Consider the following 20,663-nt stretch of genomic DNA (forward strand, 5'->3'; position numbering starts at 1 on the left):
ATGTCTACACGATTGAGCCCACTCTGTTTTTCTATTAGCAATTACGTGGAAAACCACAGAAATACCATAGAAAGTTGGTAAATCAACTATAATGCCAGAAGACTAAGCATCCATTTCCAAAAGTTTGCAGAAGACATTCTTGATATTTGAAGCTACACAAATAAAAACCGAAAGCTGAAAACATGTTATTACTAGCAAGCCAAAAATCTAATTTGCTTTTTCTTGTATACAACAGTTGTGGGACATTCATACAATTACTTGCTCAACTTTTTTTTGAGACAAGGTCTCACTCTGTCACCCAGGCTGGAGTGCAGTGGTGAGATCATAGCTCACTGCAGCCTCCAGCTCCTGGGCTCAAGCGATCCTCCCACCTTAGCCTCCAGAGTAGCTGGGACTATATAGGTACACACTATCATGTCCTGCTAATTTTTAACATTTTTTTTGTAGAGATGGAGTCTTCTTTTGTTGCCTAGGCTGGTCTCAAACTCCTGGCTTCAAGCAATTTTCTTGCCTTGGCTTTCCAAAGTGCTGGGATTACAGGTGTGAGCCATTGTGCCCCGTCATCACAACTTTTTTATTTTTTTTGGAGACAGAGTCTTGCTCTGTCGCCCAGGCTGGAGTACACTGGCACGATCTTGGCTCACTGCAACTTCCACCTCCCAGGCAGAGAATCAAGTGATTCTCTTGCCTCAGCCTCCCAAGTATTGGGACTACAGGTGCCCACCACCACGCCTGGCTAAGTTTTATATTTTTAGTAGAGATGGGGTTTCATCATGTTGGACAGGCTGGTCTTGAACTCCTGACCTCAAATGATCCGCCCACTTCAGCCTCCCAAAGTACTGGGATTACAGGCGTGAGCCACCGTGCCCGGCCAATAACTTGGTTTTTAATCGTCAAATAAGAAGTCCTTCATGAAAAGAGAAACCGATGAATATTCTGAGACTCTGTGGTACCTTTTTGGACATAAAGCCAAAATAACACTCATATGCTCAATCTACCTTTTTCCATAAAATAAAATATTCTGTATTTCCCATTAAGTCTTTTTTATTAATTGATTCATTCAATAAGTATTTACTGAACATCTACAATGTGCCAAACACTGTCCTTGGTACTAAGAATATAACAATGAACAAAAATGACAGTCTCTAACATCACTAACATATACTCTTAGTGTGAAAGACACATTAAAAACAGAAGCAGCCAGGTGCAGTAGCTTACACCTGTAATCCCAGCATTCTGGGAGGCCAAGGTGAGGAGAACACGCCTGTAATCCCAGCTACTCAGGAGGCTGAGGCAGGAGAATAGCTTGAACCCGGGAGGCAGAGGTTGCAGTAAGCTGAGATTGTACCACCTCCCTCCAGCCTGGGCAACAGGGCAAGACTCTGTCACCCAAAACAAACAAACAAAGAAAATACAAGCAAAGATGGATTAAAGACTTATATGTTAGACCTAAAACCATTAAAATCCTACAAGAAAACCTAGGCAATACCATTCAGGACATAGGCGTGGGCAAGGACTTCATGTCTAAAACACCAAAAGCAATGGCAACAAAAGCCAAAATCGACAAATAGGATCTCATTAAACTAAAGAGCTTCTGCACAGCAAAAGAAACTATCATCAGAGTGAACAGGCAACCTACAGAATGGGAGAAAATTTTTGCAACCTACTCATCTGACAAAGGGCTAATATCCAGAATCTACAATGAACTCAAACAAATTTACAAGAAAAAAACAAACAACCCCATCAAAAAGTGGGCAGAGGACATGAACAGACACTTCTCAAAAGAAGACATTTATGCAGCCGAAAAACACATGAAGAAATGCTCATCATCACTGGCCATCAGAGAAATGCAAATCAAAACCACAATGAGATACCATCTCACACCAGTTAGAATGGCCATCATTAAAAAATCAGGAAACAACAGGTGCTGGAGAGGATGTGGAGAAATAGGAACACTTTTACACTGTTGGTGGGACTGTAAACTAGTTCAACCATTGTGGAAGTCAGTGTGGCGATTCCTCAGGGATCTAGAACTAGAAATACCATTTGACCCAGCCATCCCATTACTGGGTATATACCCAAAGGACTATAAATCATGCTGCTACAAAGACACATGCACACGTATGTTTATTGCGGCACTATTCACAATAGCAAAGACTTGGAACCAACCCAAATGTCCAACAACGATAGACTGGATTAAGAAAATGTGGCACATATACACCATGGAATACTATGCAGCCATAAAAAATGATGAGTTCGTGTCCTTTGTAGGGACATGGATGAAACTGGAAACCATCATTCTCAGTAAACTATCACAAGGACAAAAAACCAAACACCGCATGTTCTCACTCATAGGTGGGAATTGAACAATGAGAACTCATGGACACAGGAAGGGGAACATCACACTCTGGGGACTGTTGTGGGGTGGGGGGAGGGGGGAGGGACAGCATTAGGAGATACACCTAATGCTAAATGACGAGTTAATGGGTGCAGGAAATCAACATGGCACATGGATACATATGTAACAAACCTGCACATTGTGCACATGTACCCTAAAACCCTAAAGTATAATAATAAAAAAAAAAAAAAGAAAATACAAGCAAATACTTAGAAAATATAATGCAGGTAGTGCTATGAAGAAAAATAAAGCAGGATAAGGGGACAGGAAAAAAGTATATGTTATTGTGGTAGGCAAAATTCTAAGATGGTCCCCAAGATTCTTTTTGTTTGTTTGTTTTGAGACAGAGTTTCAGTCTTGTTGCCCACACTGGAGTGCAATGGCGCAATCTCAGCTCACTGAAACCTCTGCCTCCCAGGTTCAAGTGATTCTCCTGCCTCAGCCTCCCGAGTAGCTGGGATTACAGGCACACAACACCATGCCCAGCTAATTCTGTATTTTTAGTAAAGACAGGGTTTCTCCATGTTGGTCAGGCTGTTCTCGAACTCCCAACCTCAGGTGAGCCGCCTGCCTTGGCCTCCCAAAGTGCTGGGATCACAGGCGTGAGCCACTGCACCCGGCTGGTCCCCAAGATTCTTGGCCCCTGGTGTACACATACCTTCTCTGAGTTATTCAAACAGTAATGTAGGTATTGCTGTGATTAAAAGAGGGATCCAAATCAGCTGACCTTAAGATAAGGAGATTACTCAGGTGGATCTGACATAATCATATGAGGCTTTAAAAGCACAGAGTTTGCTCCAACGAGTTGCAGAAGAGGAAAGGGGACAGCTGGCAAGGAATGTGGTCAGTCTCTAGCTGCTGAAAGGAGCCCCCAGCTGACAGAATGGGGGCCTCAGTCCTACAACGGCAAGGAACTGAATTCTGCCAACAAGAAGAATGAGCTGAGGGCCGGGTGTGGCGGCTCACATCTGTAATCTCAGCACTTTGGGAGGCCGAGGTGGGTGGATCACCTAAGGTCAGGAGTTTGGCATCAGCTGGACAACATCGCGAAACCCTATCTCTACTAAAAATACAAAAAATTAGCCAGGTGTGGTGGCGGGCGCCTGTAATCCCAGCTACTTGGGAGGCTGAGGCAGGAGAATCGCTTGAACCCAGGAGGTGGAGACTGCAGTGAGCCGAGATCACGCCATTGCACTCCAGCCTGGGCAACAAGAGCGAAACTCCATCTCAAAAAAAAAAAAAAGAGCTGAGAAGAGGATTTTCCCTCCGAGCTTCCAGATGAGAACTCAGTCCAGCCCAACACCTTCATTGATTTAAGCCTTGAGATACTCTCAGCAGAGAACCCAGCCACTATGTGCCACACTTCTGACCCTCAGAACTATACACAGAAGTAATAAATACATGTTGTTTTAACTTGCTAAGTTTGTAGTGATTTATTAGGCAGCAAATAACAAAAAACAAATAGGATTATTTAAGTCTAAGTGGTTAGAGATCGTTTCCTGAAAAAGGTGACATTTTAACTCAGACATGAAGGAAATGACTAGACAGCGAGGAAGAATGGTCTAGGCAATGGAAATTTTGAGACCCTAGGTCCTGGGTGGCAGTCGGCCTGGCATGTTCAAGGAACAAGAGGGCCTGGTATGGCTGGAACAGAGTGAGCAAGGAAAAGTTAAAGCTGGAGAAGTAGCCTGGGTCAAATCATCCTTGTCATTCTGGTGGTGGTAACTAATCTCCACAGATTGGCCCCAGCAACTCCAGCCCTCCCTCTACATGAATGCTACTCCTCCCATGAAAAGACGGAGATTATGTCCTATTCTGTGAATCTGGGCTTTGACTAAGAGAATGGGGAGAAAGTTGCATTCCATTCTGGGACTTCTAAGCCCAGGCAACTTCTGCTTACTCCTTACAGCGTTGAGCTACCATGTAAGAAACTCAGGCTAATCTGAGAGAGAGACAGGTATGGAGGATGAGAAGCCATACAGAGGGACCACACGGGCAAACACCCAGAAGCATAATAGCGACACAATCTGACACCGTTTAAAAGGACCACTGCTATGTGGGACATAAGTCGAAGGAGGCCAATTAAGATACTACTTCAACAGTCCATGGAAGACAGAACAATCTCTTGGACCACAGTGGTAGCTATAGAGATGGTGAGAAATAATTGGGATTCAGTGTATACTCTGAAGACAGATCCTACTGAATTTGCTGATCGACTGGATATGAGTATGAGAAAAAAGGAGGAGACAAAATCACACCCAAGTTTGAAGCTGGGGGACACTGGAAAAGATTCAGAAATCAATAGAAACTTTTGCTACTCTGAAGAAAGTAGGATTTTCTTTAAAGGATAATCACAAATGGGTACAACTGGGTACTTTTCAATGTAATTTGATGGATCTTTGGCATATTTACTTAAGGCAACCCAAATGTGGCAGGAAGACCCATGTTGCCATAGAGTTCATCCCTGCTTGGACATACTCAATGTGGAACATGCTATAAAACTGTACCACATTTAGATAATTCATTTCAAGGCTCAGGCTTGCCTTATTTTCTTTTATTTATTTACTTTTATTTTTAGAAACAGGGTCTTGCTCTGTCACTCAGGTTAGAGTGCAGTGGTGTGATCATAGCTCACTGCAGCCCTGAACTCTTGAGGCTTGCTTATTTTCTAGATGTTAATCCTAACACAGGCCTCTTTACAAAGTAAAGATACACAGCTGAAAGCATATTTTCAAGAATGGCATTAGGCCATTTTATATACACAGAAGGAGCTGACACCTGTAATCCTGGTGTATCGAGGTGGATGTTTTCTAGCATAAATGCCACTGTTGCCTATGATACAGACTAAAAATGATTACTAAGAACGTTGTTGGACACAGGCCTTGGGGGGACTTTAGGGCTGCTTTTTGTGTAAGTTATTAGTTTGTATCTCAGAAATGACAACTTATGACATGTGAAGATTTAGAGAACTAACACATAGGCAAACTTATAAGCTTGACTAAATGCCACTTCTAATCCCAATAATGAAAACCTCCCGAACTCTATCATTTTTTATATATTTGCCTTTTAAAATGCACCCTTTGTCTTTTAAAAGGTGGAAATGGACATGAGTTGGGTGCTACTGGAGTACTGTTTTCTGGATAAAGACCAGAATGCCAGTAACAGAGAAGAACAATCAGCAACTTAATGAAATTATTCCACTTATGCATTAAATAAAGGAGATATTGCTATAATCATGAGGAGTCATGCTTTGCTCAGTGGCTATCAGACTGTTAGGTAAAACTGCCTAAGGATTTAAAAAGTTTGGGTATCCTACTGCAGAAGCTAAAGATAAGACTTTGTGATACTTTCAATGATCAAGTCATAAGTGGGAATCACACATTTGGTTATTAGACATAAAGAATAAACTGAGATTTCACATATTTATCAACTGTTCTGGGCTATTCTAGCTGGTATACATTTTAGTCACCACCCCTCAAAACGAGTATTTTTTTGATGAGGCAGAAAGACACATACCTGAGATCCATTAACAAATGGGTTACTCTCAACCACTACTCCATAATGTACTGTATTGTTTAAAAAGCTTTGGCCCTGGAGTAAAAAGACCTGGTTTCAAATTCTAGCTCCTCAATTTAGCAGCTGTGTGACATGGAATAAATAACTTGATCTTTCTGAGTCTAATTCTCTCATTTATAAAACGGGGAAAATAATATAATAGGTTCTATTTCACTGGGTTTTTATAAGGAACAAATTTAAAAACCCTCATGAAAAGCCTGCTTAGCACACCACCTAGCATACAGTCAAGTGTTCCACCAATCAGCACTCTTAATGAGCTTATAACACTGTTGGAGCTGAGCCTTCCCTCTCTTTTTGAAAGTACATTCTTCTTTTTCACTATATATTTTTTTCTATTTTAATTTTCATTGAAGTATAACGTAAATAAAAATGCTTAATCTTAAGTGTACTCAACTAATTTTCACAAGGTGAATATACCCACATAACCAACACCCAAATCAAGAAACAGATCATGATGAGACTCACTAGCCCCCTTTGTGTCCCTTTTCAGGTCACTAGTCACCCTGAGAGTGACTCCTACACCTATTAAAAAAGAATACATTTTTTGAAAACCATCCACCTATACAATTTGTAGTACCATAAAAACATAAAATTGTCAGAAATAAATTTGATAAAATTAAGGCTGGGAGCGGTGGCTCACGCCTATAATCCAAGCACTTTGGGAGGCAAAGATGGGCGGATCACGAGGTCAGGAGATCAAGACCATCCTGGCTAACAAGGTGAAACCCCATCTCTACTAAAAGTACAAAAAATTAGCCAGGCGTGGTGGTACGCACCTGTAGCCCTAGCTACCCTGGAGGCTGAGGCAGGAGAATCACTTGAATCCGGGAGGCGGAGATTGCAGTGAGCTGAGATCATGCCACTGCACTCTAGCCTGGGCGACAGAGCTAGACTCTGTCTCAAAAAAAAAAAAAAAAAAATTGATAAAATTTGTGTAATACTTATAAATTGAAAACTATAAAACATTGCTGAGGGAAATTTTAAAAAGACTTACTTAAATAAATGGAGAGATACACTATATTCAGAAATTGGATCTATTAAGATGTTTATTCTTTCCAAATCAACCTATAGAGTTAGTGCAATATCAAAGTCTCAGCAGGCAAATTAACTCGCTGATTCTAAAATTTGTAAAGAAAAGCAAAGGACCTAAACTTAACCAAAATATTCCTGAAAATAAAAAAACGGTTGGGTGTGGTGGCTCACACCTGTAATCCCAGCACTTTGGGAGTCCAAGGTGAGTGGATCACTTGATGTCAGGAGTTTGAGACCAGTCTGGCTGACAGGGTAAAACCCTGTCTCTACTAAAAATACAAAAATTAGCCGGGTGTGGTGGTGCATGCCTGTAATCCCAGCTACCCTGAAGGCTGAGGCAGAAGCATTGCTTGAACCCGGGAGGTGGAGGCTGCAGTGAGCCGAGATTGTGCCACTGCACTCCAGCCTGGATTACAGAGTAAAACTGTCTCAAACAAAACAAAACAAAACAAAACGCCAAAAAACCACAAAACCCTTTGAAAAAAGATGGAAGACTCAGACTAGTAAATTTCAAGATATGTAATAGTAATCAAGATAGTGTGGCTTTGGTGTAAGGACAAAAGTGTAGATCAATGTAAAGGAATAGTGAGTCCAGAAATACATACAGCCAACTGACTTTCAAGAAAGATGCCAAGATAATTCAATGGGGAGGCCAGGCATGGTGGCTCATGCCTGTAATCCCAGCACTTTGGGAGGCTGCGGCAGGCAGATCACCTGAGGTCAGGAAATCGAGACCAGCCTGGCCAACATCGTGAAACCCCATCTCTACTAAAAATACAAAAATTAGCTGGACGTCATGGCACACGCCTATAATCCTAGCTACTAGGGCAGCTGAGACACGAGAATCACTTGAACCTGGGAGGGGGAGGTTATAGTGAGCCTAGATCGTGCCACTGCACTCTAGATTGGGTGACAGAGCCTTCTCAAAAAAAAAAAAATAATAATAATAAATAAAATAAAATAAAATAAAATAAAATAAAATAAATAGGGAAAGGATTGTCTTTTCAACAATTGGATATCCATAGAGGAAATGAAGTCTGTTCCTAACTTCATAACATATACAAAAATTAACTTAATTCTAGATTTATATATAGGAGCTAAAACTATAAAACTTCTAAAAGAAAACACAGGAGGAAACCTTGACATTCTTGGAATAGGCAAACATTATAAAAGGAAAAACAAGTCAGTAAATTGGCATGTTCAAAACATGATTTCCAAAAATGATCTGTCATTTTTATTAACATTTGCAATACACGTATTTCACAAAGGACTTGTATCCAGCATCTATAAAGAACTCTTAGAACTCAGTAATAATTTTTTTAAAAATCCTGTTTTATTAAATAGGCAAAAGATTTGAACAGATACTTCACAAAAAAAGATCCACAGATGCCAATAAGCATATGAAAAGATGTTCAACATCATTAGTCATTAGGGAAATGCAAATTAAAATATCAAGACATTACGACACATTTACTAGAATGTCTAAAATTTAAAAGACTGACAATACTAAGTGTGGATAAGAATGAGGAACAACTGGGTCTCTCATACATTGTTGGCAGTCATGTTTAATGGTACAACCACTTTGGAAAACAAGTTGACAGTTTTTTGTAAAAAAGTTAAAACATATACTTATCAAACAACCCAACAATTCCACTTTATAAAATGAAACACAGTTCAACACAAAGACTGGTACATTAATGTTTTTTGCTTCTATATTAATAAAAATCCAAAACGGTAATAATCCAAATGTCCATCAAAAGATTAACTGGTAAACTGTGATGTTGCTGTAGAATGGAATAGTACTCAGCAACAAAAAGAATAAACTACAGACACACAAAATGGTAAAGATGAATCTCAAAAACACGCTGAATCAAAGAAGCCAGGTACAAATAAGTCCATTATGATTCTACTCATATGAAACTCTAGGAACAGTAACTCTAATTATTAGAAAAACAGATCAGTGGTTGCCTGAGGCTGGATGTAGAGATGGGACTGACTGGGGAAGGGTACAAGGGATGTTTTTGGGACAATGAAAATGTTCTCTAACTTGATTGTTACACAAGTTGCCAACATTCATTGAACTACATACTTAAAATGGGTGTATTTTATTGTATGTAAATTATATTTTAATAAAGTTATTTTAAAAAAACTTCTAAGGGTAGAGTATTCCTACTGATAAATCCACTGTAATACGAATTTTATTTGTAACTAAGGTATTATGTTTGTAGAGAAATCTAAAGATAAAGGTCTTTGTTGTCAAGCCCCTTTCTTCTACCATTCTCCAATACAGATTTTTCTACAATCATCTAAAGTAAATGCAGCAAAATTCCAATTTGAGAACTTCTGAAAATCTACAAGGACACAATGAAAAAGTTCAATTATTAAAAAACCAAAAGGTTGTATATTAGAGTGTATGGGAGATATAATGGTTACTGGTTGCAGTAGAATTGATTTGGCTTTCCCAGCAAAAGCCTGATGACTCAACCACTACTGTCCAAGTGTCTTGGAAAGCTGACAAACAGCCTCAGCTTAATGGTAACACTAAGTTTCTGCCACCCCTGCACATCTCCCTCTTCTTCTTTTCTGTTTATAGTGAACAGCTGTCTCCACAAGAAAGAAAGAAGCTGTCAGGTGACAAGCACACAAAATGAAAGGAGTTAAGTATTTCTAGAACTGTCCTTCAGCTTAGTTCTCAAAGGCTAGGGGCTAGTTTCCTCTCCGAAAACATATTTCATGTACCACTTTCAAAATTACCATGAATTTCTCTGAAGCTGCAGCCTGGGCCAGGAGGGAAAAATAGACACTTGCAGACACCAACTGGCTTGACCATCAACTATCACTGTAATACTAAGTATGCTGACTTTACTAATTGTATTATGTATAGGTTGGGAAATACATAGTGGACTGACTGAACTTTATGGTGAAATGACAAATATTTCTAGTTTGCATCCAAATCTGCTTTAACCAAAAGGAAGGGTGTAGTAAGTAGAGAAAGACATTCCAGACATAGGACACTCTTCAGAACTGGGGTTGCAAGGACTAGATGAAGAAAGTATTTATGACAAGAAAGATGCAAATTATAAAAGATATCTAAGGATTCCATTTGGCTTCGAGAAAGGCTTTAAGGAAAGGCTCTGGCATTGAGAACTATGGGGGGAAAGGAGATATAATGATTAAATGCTGAATTAATTTAAGAATAAAATAGGCAAAGGTTTTGCAGGGGATAAGGCTGTAGCCTAGGAGGGGCAGGACAAGAATTTTGACTAAAGCTGGAACTTTAGTTCTATCAATCAACCAACAACAGTTTATTGAGTGACTACTCTATTCTGGGCACTTTACCAGGTAATAGGGAAACTGCTGTGAACAGGCATACAAAGTGTCTTTGCCTTCTCTGAGGAGGAGTGGAGAAAGAACATATATAAATATGTTAATTTCAGAAACCAGTAAGGATTGTGAAGAAAACAAAGAAAGATAAAATAAGGAGTAAAGGCAGGCATGGTGGCAGCTCATGCCTGTAATCCCAGCACTTTGGGAGGCTGAGGCGGACAGATCGCTTGAGGCTAGGAGTTCGAGACCAGCCTGGTCAACATAGTGAAACTTCATCTCTATTAAAGATACAGCCGGCATGGTGGCCCACGCCTGTAATCCCAGCACTTTGGGAGGCCAAGGTGGATGGATCACTTGAGGTCAGGAGTTCAAGGCCAGCCTGGCCAGGCATACATAGCGAAATCCTGTCTCTATTAAAAATACAAAAATTAGCTGGGCTTGATGGTGTGTGAACCCTCGCTTGAACCCGGGAGGCAGAGGTTACAGTGAGCTGAGATTGCCCACTGCACTCCAGTCTGGGCAACAGAGTGAGACTGTCGCAAAACAAAACAAAACAAAACAAAACACCCAAAATACAAAAATTAGCTGGGCATGGTGGTGCGCACATGTGGTCCCAGCTACTTGGGAGTGTGAGGCACAAGAACTGCTTGAATGCCTGGGCAACAGAGTGAGATCATGTCTAAAAAAAAAAAAGAAAAAGAAAAGAAATAAAGAGTGCAGCCTACTTTAACTGGAGTGGTCAAGAAATGCTTCTAAAGGAAGTGACACCTGAGCTGAGATTTGAATGACACGTCAGTCTTGTGAAGATCCTGTGGAAGATCCTTCTAGATAGAAGGAAGAGCTAGTGCAATGGTATGTTCAAGTGAAAGATAGAAGGCCAATGTGGCTGGGCAGAATGAATAAGAAAATGGTGGGAATTAAGGTGGCTGGGGCTAAAATCATATAAGGCCTTCTAGGCCATCCTAAAGAGTTTAGATTTCATCTGAAGTGTAAAGGAGAGCCCCTGGAGGTTTTGAAATAGTCACCTATGGCATTGTCTGATTTGTGCCTTACAAATATTTATACTAGCTGCCACACAGAGAATGGACCAGGGGCTGGAAAGGTGGGGAGGGGATAATAAGAACAAGTTGCAAAAGCAGAGGAAGAAAGATCAATTAGAAGGCTGATAAAATAATCCAGGCAAAATGTGACTATGGCTAGGATTAGATTAGGCAGATTAGGAAATGTTTAAAAGAAAGGTATTTTAACTCTCGTGACAGAGGATGAAGGAGGAGAAACCGAAGGAGGAGAAACTCCCTGTTGAGAATTGTAAGTCTGGGTCATAATATACATTTATTTTAGTATAACACTTTACTACCTCATTAAGGCTGATCCTTTAGATATTTAGTCTGGTACATTAATCTGGATGGGGATACAACAGTGTTCTTGCTCCTGTGGCCAGGAAAAACAAGGCAAAACTTACAAGGATTTTGAGGGGGAAAGGAAGAGATTTTTTAAAAGTCTATGTTATACTCTCTAGAGGCTGTTGTCAGGCTTTAGTTAAATAAACATCTAACAACGACTTTTTTTTTTTTTTTTGAGACAGAGTCTCGCTCTATCGCCCAGGTTGGAGTGCAATGGCACGATCTCGGCTCACTGCAAGCTCTGACCCCTGGGTTCACGCCATTCTCCTGCCTCAGCCTCCCGAGCAGCTGGGACTACAGGTGCCCGCCACCATGCCCGGCTAAATTTTTTTGTATTTTTAGTAGAGACGGGGTTTCACCATGTTAGCCAGGATGGTCTCGATCTCCTGATCTCGTGATCCACCCACTTCGGCCTCCCAAAGTGCTCAATTACAGGCGTCAGCCACCGCACCCGGCCAAAAACAATGACTTTAAAGATCTTTTTCCGATTATTTTCCTTTGATTTCTTTGTAAAAGCATCTTTCTTTCTTTCTTTTTTTTTTTTTTTTTTTTGAGACAGTCTTACCTGTCACCTAGGCTGGAGTGCAATGGTGCAATCTTGGCTCACTGCAACCTCCGCCTCCCAGGTTCAAGCGATTCTTGTGCCTCCGCCTCCCAAGTAGCTGGGATTACAGACATGCACCACCACACGCAGCTAATTTTTGTGTGTTTAGTAGAGACAGGGTTTCACCATGCTGGCCAGGTTGGTCTCAAACTCCTGATCTCGTGATCCACCTGCCTCGGCCTCCCAAAGTGCTGGAATTACAGGCATGAACCATTGCGCCCGGCCAAAAGCATCTTTAAAAAAAAAAAAAAGCCAGTCAGCCATGGTGGCTCAGGCCTGTAATCCCAGAACTTTGGGACGCCAGGGCAGAAGGACTGCTTGAACCCAGGAGTTTGAGACCAGCTTTGGCAACATAGTGAGACTCCATCTCTACAAAAAAAAAAAAAAATTAGCTGTGTGTGGTGGTGCACGCCTGTAGTCTCAGTTACGTAGGAGGCTGAGGTGGGTGGATTACTTGAGCCTGGGAGGTTGAGCCTGCAGTGAGCCGTGGTCATGCCACTGCACTTCCACCTAAACAACAGAGAGAGACCTTGTCTCAAAAAAAAAAAAAAAAAAAAAACCCATATTGCCATTGTCATGCTTGAATTGAGAGGAAATAGGATTGTTTACATTTTGATTAGAATGGAAAGAGATAAGTAAGCACACCTAGTGATGAAGATGGTGATAGCAGGAAGACCTAGATTTCTAAAGAGCTAGAATGGAAAAGAAAAGGAACCCAGAAGGGATAGAGCCCATTGGCACCTGAGCATCCTTTTACAAGGAGATTTCAAGATAAATTGAAAGAATTTAGCCACAAATCGGACATGCAGAAAAAAGGAAATTAATGCTCAAAAGTGGGATAATAACTTTTAACATTCTACTTTTAGTTCTTTTTGTTTGTTTGTTTGTTTGTTTTAAGAGGGAGTCTTGCATTGTTGCCCAGACTGGAGTGCAGTGGCGCAATCTTGGCTCACTGCAAGCTCTGCCTCCCGGGTTCACGCCATTCTCCTGCCTCAGCCTCCCGAGTAGCTGGGACTACAGGCACCCGCCACCACACCTGGCTAATTTTTTGTATTTTTAGTAGAGACAGGGTTTCACCCTGTTAGCCAGGATGGTCTTGATCTCCTGACCTCGTGATCTACCCGCCTCGGCCTCCCAAAGTGCTGGGATTACAGGTGTGAGCCACTGCCCCCAGCCTACTTTTAGTTCTTAAACTTTGTAACTCTCGGTGATCAAAGGAGCAGTCCATTCCTTTTTTTGGAGTAGGGTGGGAAGTGGGAGTGCAAATGAAAAGAAAATGGTACATATAGAATGCGGTACACATTTCAACAGAAGTAAACATCATATTTCTCAGTGGGATTATTGTATTAATATTTTAACAGCCTCTACTAAATATGATTACATATTAGGTGAACTCATAAACATGTCAGATCTGATTAGTGAACATGGAAGACAGGAAGGGGCAGATTTGTCAGCAGAGGGAAAGTTCACATTATGAATCTGAATGATTTCTAATAACCAACAAGAAAAAGCTTGCAGTCATTCCAATTCCTTTAAATAAAACCCAGTAGGAAATGAACTGACATTGCCCAGTATATACGATTATTTAATGACTGGACATTTGCCAATCTTTTTTTCTATTTACTAACTATAGGAAAAGTCATATATAAAATTCATCAAATTCAGAACAAAGCAGTTTTTCATTATTTTCTAATTTCTGACATAGTTAAAGGGACAGGATTGTCATTTAACATTTTTAGGTTTCAAAACTGAAACTCTTGCTTCTTTATTGGCCCCCTCATGCAACTTTATAGCTTCCAGGGTGATAGGTTCTTTTGTTCTAAACCAAGAAATTCACAGCAGTTTAATTTACTGCTGCATTATTATAGTTACTAACTACACACACCTCCAAGGCTGGTAAACCCACTGATGTAGATAGTGCCACCTTAAAAGGATTTTTGGATGGGTCCTAGTGGTGAGGAAAAAAAAAGGACATAATGTTTAATTATAAGAAATGATTGAAATAGGCACAGACATACCCCGGGTGCCTCTGCACTGCAGCAAGCTCTAAACTTGTTATCGTTAATGGTTTAAATTTCACTGTGCTAATCATTTCAGGACACAAGCCTTTCTTGATAATCTAATGAATTATTCCAACATCCTTCAGCAAAAAAAAAAATCCTCCATGACAGCACTAATTACAAGACGTTTTCCCAGTGCTTATGTAAAATATGACAGAGCAGCAGCTTAGGGAATTGCAGAAAACTGCTTCTAATTTCCACTGAGAAACTGACAAACACCTCTCTTTCATCTCTCCCAGCTCTCAAGTAAGATTTAACTTTCTCATTTAGTTAATTACCGAGTGAGGATCATCATTTCCCCGGATCGGAGCGGCACAGAGCCTTTATCGTGTTAACTTGTGAACTTGATCGATGGCTGCTGCTAAAACTTAATAACTTCACCCCCTGGCAAATTGTAAGATAAATATAATAGGAGAAACTCTGACAGTAAAAACCTGCCAGAAATGAGCGCTGTGTTTATGTTTCTTTGCAGGCAGCAAAAAATCAACCGACAGCTTATTACTGGTTGCGTGTTACTTATATTTAAAAGACTCCAGGCAGTTAACTTTCTACATACTGTTAAAACTTTGCTCACAAGATGGGAAAAAATGGGAAAAAAGCACCAGTGATACAGACTTGCGGAAGTGAGAGAAGAAAAAACAGGGAGAAGGGCAATGCAAGGGAACAAATACATTGTATAAAATCTTTTAAAATGTCGTGGTTATCTTATTAAATGTTCAGTCAGCATATATAGGCATAAAATCCTTCAAAAATAATTCTGGATTCCTAAGACATGGTATGAACTATATCTAGGAGCAAAGCAAGAGAATTTTGCTCACTCAAATTTTTTCAGAGACCCTGAGTCCATGCTTGAAGAATTCAATTAACTGCAGAATTCCTAGATCTCTTTTCAAAAACCCCTGCAGCTAGAAAAGCATTCACTAACTACATAATTTAACCCTTTGTGAAACAATGAGTACACTATAGCTAGGAAATAAGTAAACTTCAGTTGTTTAGAGCACTTCATCTAGCCTTGCCATCCACCTTCCACACCCAGGGTTAGTCAACTGAGATTGAAATAGTCTGCTGAAAGATTTCCTTTCAGTCAATTTTGAATCTGAGCTTGGAATTTTAACATTTAACTATGGCAGAGTTGGCATCTAGGCTTGGTACAGCATGACTGTTACACTTTTTATAACCAACACTACCAAGGACAATAAACAAGGTATATAACAACAGAACTGCTGCTCATCAATGCCTGTCCTCCCCACCCCCAAGTGATAACAGGGCTGAAAACAAATCTGCATAAAAATTGACAAGTCTATCAGACTGAACACTCTAATATTGAAATATTACAAAAAACCATGAACTAAATTTTGGGAGGACAGAGAAAGGCAGGAAAGGTCTTATAGGACTTAGAGTTGAAGTCTAACTTGAGCAACTGTATTTAACATTCACCATGTGCTACAATAGTGCCAATGAGCTGATGGCTTCATGCTTCAGTTCAAAGGACCACCCATTTTGAAAGGTAAAAAAATTTGGAAAACTAGCCAGGCATGGTGGCTCACGCCTGTAACTCCAGCACTTTGGGAGGCTGAGGCGGGCGGATCACCTGAGGTTGGGAGTTCGAGATCAGCCTGACCAACATGGTGAAACCCCATCTCTACTAAAAATACAAAAATTAGCAGTGCGTGGTGGCCGGCACCTGTAGTCCCAGCTACATGGGAGGCTGAGGCAGGAGAATTGCTTGAACCTGGGAGGCAGAGGTTTCAGTGAGCCGAGATCGTGCCACTGCACTCCAACCTGGGTGACAGAGCAAGACTCCCCCCAAAAAAAAAAAAAAAAAAAAAAAAAAGGAAAACTGAACATCAAAATAGCAAACCAAATTCATCTGCAAAAAGGATCAAATCTGAGTCATTTTGTTTTCACTTTCATTAAATAAAGATCTATGGGGGGGTCAAGCAAAGAACGTTTATTCATTTTCTAAAAATAGCATTTTTTTTTTGTTTTTGTTTTTTTTTGAGAGGGAGTCTCGCTCTGTCACCCAGATTGGAGTGCAGTGGCGTGATCTCGGCTCACTGCAAGCTCCGCCTCCCGGGTTCACGCCATTCTCCTGCCTCAGCCTCTCCGAGTAGCTGGGACTACAGGTGCCCGCCACCACGCCCGGCTAATTTTTTGTATTTTTAGTAGAGACGGGGTTTCACCGTGGTCTTGATCTCCTGACCTCGTGATCCGCCCGCCTTGGCCTCCCAAAGTGCTGGGATTACAAGTGTGAGCCACCGTGCCCAGCCTAAAAATAGCATTTATAGTAGACACATTTTGGTAAATATGAAAAATTCAGAAACACAAAATACATGGAAATTGCCCATAATTTCAACTATCAACAAAGACATAATGTTCATATTTTGGTGGGTATATATCTTCGTTTTTTAAATTTTTTTTATTTTTATTTTTTATTTTTGAGACAGAGTCTCGCTCTGTTGCCCAGGTTGGAGTGCAGTGGCACAATCTCTGCTCACTGCGAGCTCCGCCTCCTGGATTCACGCCATTCTCCTGCTTCAGCCTCCTGAGTAGCTGGGACTACAGGCGCCTGCCGCCACGTCTGGCTAATTTTTTTGAATTTTTAGTAGAGACGGGGTTTCACCATGTTAACCAGGATGGTGTCGATCTCCTGACCTCATGATCTGCCCGCCTCAGCCTCCCAAAGTGCTGGGATTATAGGTGTGAGCCACCACACCCGGCCATCTTTCTATTTTTTATTTAAAAATGTATTAGTCAAGGGCCAGGCATGGTGGCTCATGCCTGTAATCCCAGTACTTTGGGAGGCTGAGGCAGGTGGATCACTTAAGGTCAGGAGTTTGAGACCAGCATGGCCAACATGGTGAAACCTCGTCTCCACTAAAAAAAAAAAAGAAAAAAAAATTAGTTGGGTGTGGTGGTGCACGCCTGTAATCCCAGCTACTTGGGAGGCTGAGGCAGGAGGATTGCTTGAACACGGGAGGCAGAAGTTGCCGTGAGCTGAGATTGTACCACTGCACTCCAGCCTGGGTGACGGAGTAAGACTTCGTCTCAAAAAGAAAACAAAAATTTTAAAAAATTTATTAGTCAAATATTTGAAGAATGTGGGGGAGGGGGAGTGTATCTGTGCCATCTAGAGAATTCTTTGTTCACAATATCAAATTGATCAGAGCAAGCAAAATTAATCTTTGCTGTTAGAGAAGTCAAGATTTACCCTGGAGGACAGAGAATTATAGGTTATTGTGATGAGGGGAGCAGAAAGGAAGGGAGGAAAGAGGAGAAAGGAAAGAGAGCCAAAGGGAGAAGAAGTGAGGAGAGAAAGAAAAGGGAAAGGGAAGGGGGAAAATGGGAAAGCAGAAGGAGGAGAGGAAGGGCTAGGGCTAGAGAAGAGGGTAGGAGAGGATGAGGAATGACAAAAGTGACTGAGGATTGGGGAAAGGACAGTGCAGACTAGGCAGTGGGGTTGGTGAGAGATGGGAAAAGGATGAAGTAAGAGGGATAAGCAGGTCTAGGGGAAAGATGGGGACAGGGAGAGATGATGAGCTGGGGAAGAGATGGAGGGAAATGGCTACAGGAGAGATGAAGTGAGAAATAGGTGGGAAGGGGGAGAATGAATATAACCAAATGCAAAAGGGACTTAGCATTACCAAGCTCACCTGCTCTAAAAGGAGCAATATGCTTGTTGGACAAACATCCTCTCCCACACAATAAACATCAAGAGGGAGAGGAAATGAAAAACTATTTTTTAAAACCACTACTTAATGTTTCAGGCAGAGTAATAAAGTTTAATTATCTGGAATCTAGTTGTTCTTTCTGTGTAACTTCCTCAGGTGGAGGTTGTTCACCTAGATGTCAAATTATGTTAAGATTACCAGAATAAAATTTCTGTGATGCTGAAAGTTGAAACTGAGAGTCTTCTGCCCAACTTACCCCCAACATCCTTCTCTCCCTTTAGTTAGGATCAGAAAATTCAGTTCTAACATTAGTAGGGAATACATCAGATGTCAGAGCAAAACACAGAGGCACATGTAAAACAGTTAAAAAGTGTATGGGAAAAATACAGTCGGGTTTAAATAAAGACGGAAAAAACTACCTGCTCTTCTTTGTGCTCTAATCCTTCAATTTCTATGTTCTATAAAAAGGCCTCAACAACTTGGTAAAACTTGCTCCTGAAAAAAGCCTTTGAGAAGCTTTATTTAAAACCGGGATTAGGAAAATACAAAGTTTTTTGGATAGGATCTCAAGAAGCCAACTCAGCTTTCTAGAAGAAATTCAACTCTTTTCAAATGCTTGTTAATGCATGTTAAATGCAGCAAGAAATAATCCTATGAGGCAGCAGCACAGGCCTCTCTTAGCTGCAGTGAATGAAGTAAATGACTTGTAATTTCTGGAAGTCTTGGTTATCTTCAGGTAAAACTTTAATAACCCTGGGAACATCAAGGGACTAACGACATTTCTCTCTGGAATACTTCGGTAATTGTTTTCTTAATTTATCCAGGAAAAGCTTAGTTTAGATGCAGCATCTGTTTTTTCAGCAGAGGTGATCAAAACAACTTGCTCAGATTCACACAAGTTAGTAAAGTTCAGATTTCAAAATGCAGTTGTTATATAAACTGAACAGTTTTTCTAAAATGAAATTCTGGTCCTCTTCCTCTTTTCAATGACAATGAAGCTCCAAGTCAATGACTATGACTAAATGCAGAAGACCAGGACTGCTTTGCATAGATGGATAAATGCATTTCTATAACCAAAAGAGGTTTACATATGCACTGAGACTCAAAGTGCCACACTGAAGCCAGCTTAAATATCTTTCTGAAGGAGTTTATGTAATAGAATATCATTAAAAAATCATAATTTGGCACTGATTCTATCCCAGCTCTACTATTTACCTGGAGTGTGATCTTGAGTAAATTAATTAACTTCTCTGGGCTTCAAATTCCTCATCTATAAAATGGTGACAGTTACAATAGTTAGCTGGAAGGGCTAATGTTAAGATTAAAACAATACATATAAAAGTATTCAGAAAGAGTACCTGGCACATAGTAAGGGCATAAGTTGTGATGAGTTTTAACTAGAAAGGATTGTAATCTACATAGTTACTTATTATAATTAGCTTAATGCTTCACTATATTTAAATATACTCTTCTTTGCTTTTACAATAATTTTATGTCCAGAAACTTTCACTTTAAAATAGATTATCACGTAAGTTTTCAGTATCTATATAACAGCAGCTCAAAAATATTTGATAAACTGAACTGTTAATCTAAACGAATGAGGAGGTGGGTATTGTTTTTTGTGAGTACAATGGTAAAATGTCTTGTGGTGTAAACATATTTGGAGTCTCCTTCTCTCACCAAGAAGGATGCTACGATCACTATATTGATGCTTTGTCCATAGGCACTCAAATTTGGCAATCTAATCCATTTTCTAAAATTGGTATGTAAAAATTTAAGAACCAAAGTAAAACTGAACTCCCAAAAGGAATGAAGACTAACCGTAGGTTAATGTTTCATGAAACTTAATAATTGAAAACAGAAAAGAGCAAAAGGAAGCCCTCAAAGATCTTCTACAATATGGAATAAAAGACATTTGCCATTGATTTTTTTTTTCATTTTCAATCTTTCAGAGCTATTGCTACAATGTTTTCCCGTAACACCCAACTTCAGGGAAGGAAGAACAGTAAGGAAATTATCAGAATGGTAACAAGACTCTCAGTGCATTACTCTAATTTTTAAAATCCACTTGAACAATTTCTACCAAAGAGCTAACATCCTGTAGGGCACAGAGTACATTTTGCTTCCTTCTGATTTGTGGCATTGTTTTAGAATCAGCAAAGACAAGAGCCAGGGCAGAAACCAGACTAAAATTCTGGGTGTTGTCAGCATCCACTTTCCTTTCTCTCAGAAATAGGCAGAAAAACTCTACTACCTTGTAACTTTGGAGGTTATTTATATGTTCCCTACATGGGCACCATTTTTAATGGGGTTTCATAGACCAGAGATTGCAGATTTTTGGTCTTTCTAAGAAAAGACATAGAATTTTGAGGGTCACTAAAAATGGTTTGTTTGTTTAACCTAGAATGGGACAAACTCCTACCAGGGGTTTTGTGTAGGTGTTTTCTGGGAAGAGGGATTGTAATAAGAAAATGAAAATCAGGAAGATAGTCACCTCCATAAAATTTATGCACTTGATTTAAAAATAGGACTTGTATCCTTTCTTTGAAGAACTTGGCTTTTCTTAGAGCACCAAATAGTTTCTATAAAGAC

The 20,663-nt window shown here is 40.2% G+C and overlaps 1 protein-coding gene across 10 annotated transcripts in view; it reads right to left on the bottom strand.

The window, feature by feature from the left end:
• The window catches only part of BTRC (beta-transducin repeat containing E3 ubiquitin protein ligase), a 225,697-nt gene that overhangs the window by 50,297 nt on the left and 154,737 nt on the right, over positions 1-20,663 (bottom strand). The gene's annotated exons all lie outside the window — the stretch shown is intronic.

Source organism: Hylobates moloch, unplaced genomic scaffold, assembly GCF_009828535.3.
Source record: "Hylobates moloch isolate HMO894 unplaced genomic scaffold, HMol_V3 SCAFFOLD_3, whole genome shotgun sequence".
NCBI classification, from domain to species: Eukaryota; Metazoa; Chordata; class Mammalia; order Primates; family Hylobatidae; genus Hylobates; species Hylobates moloch.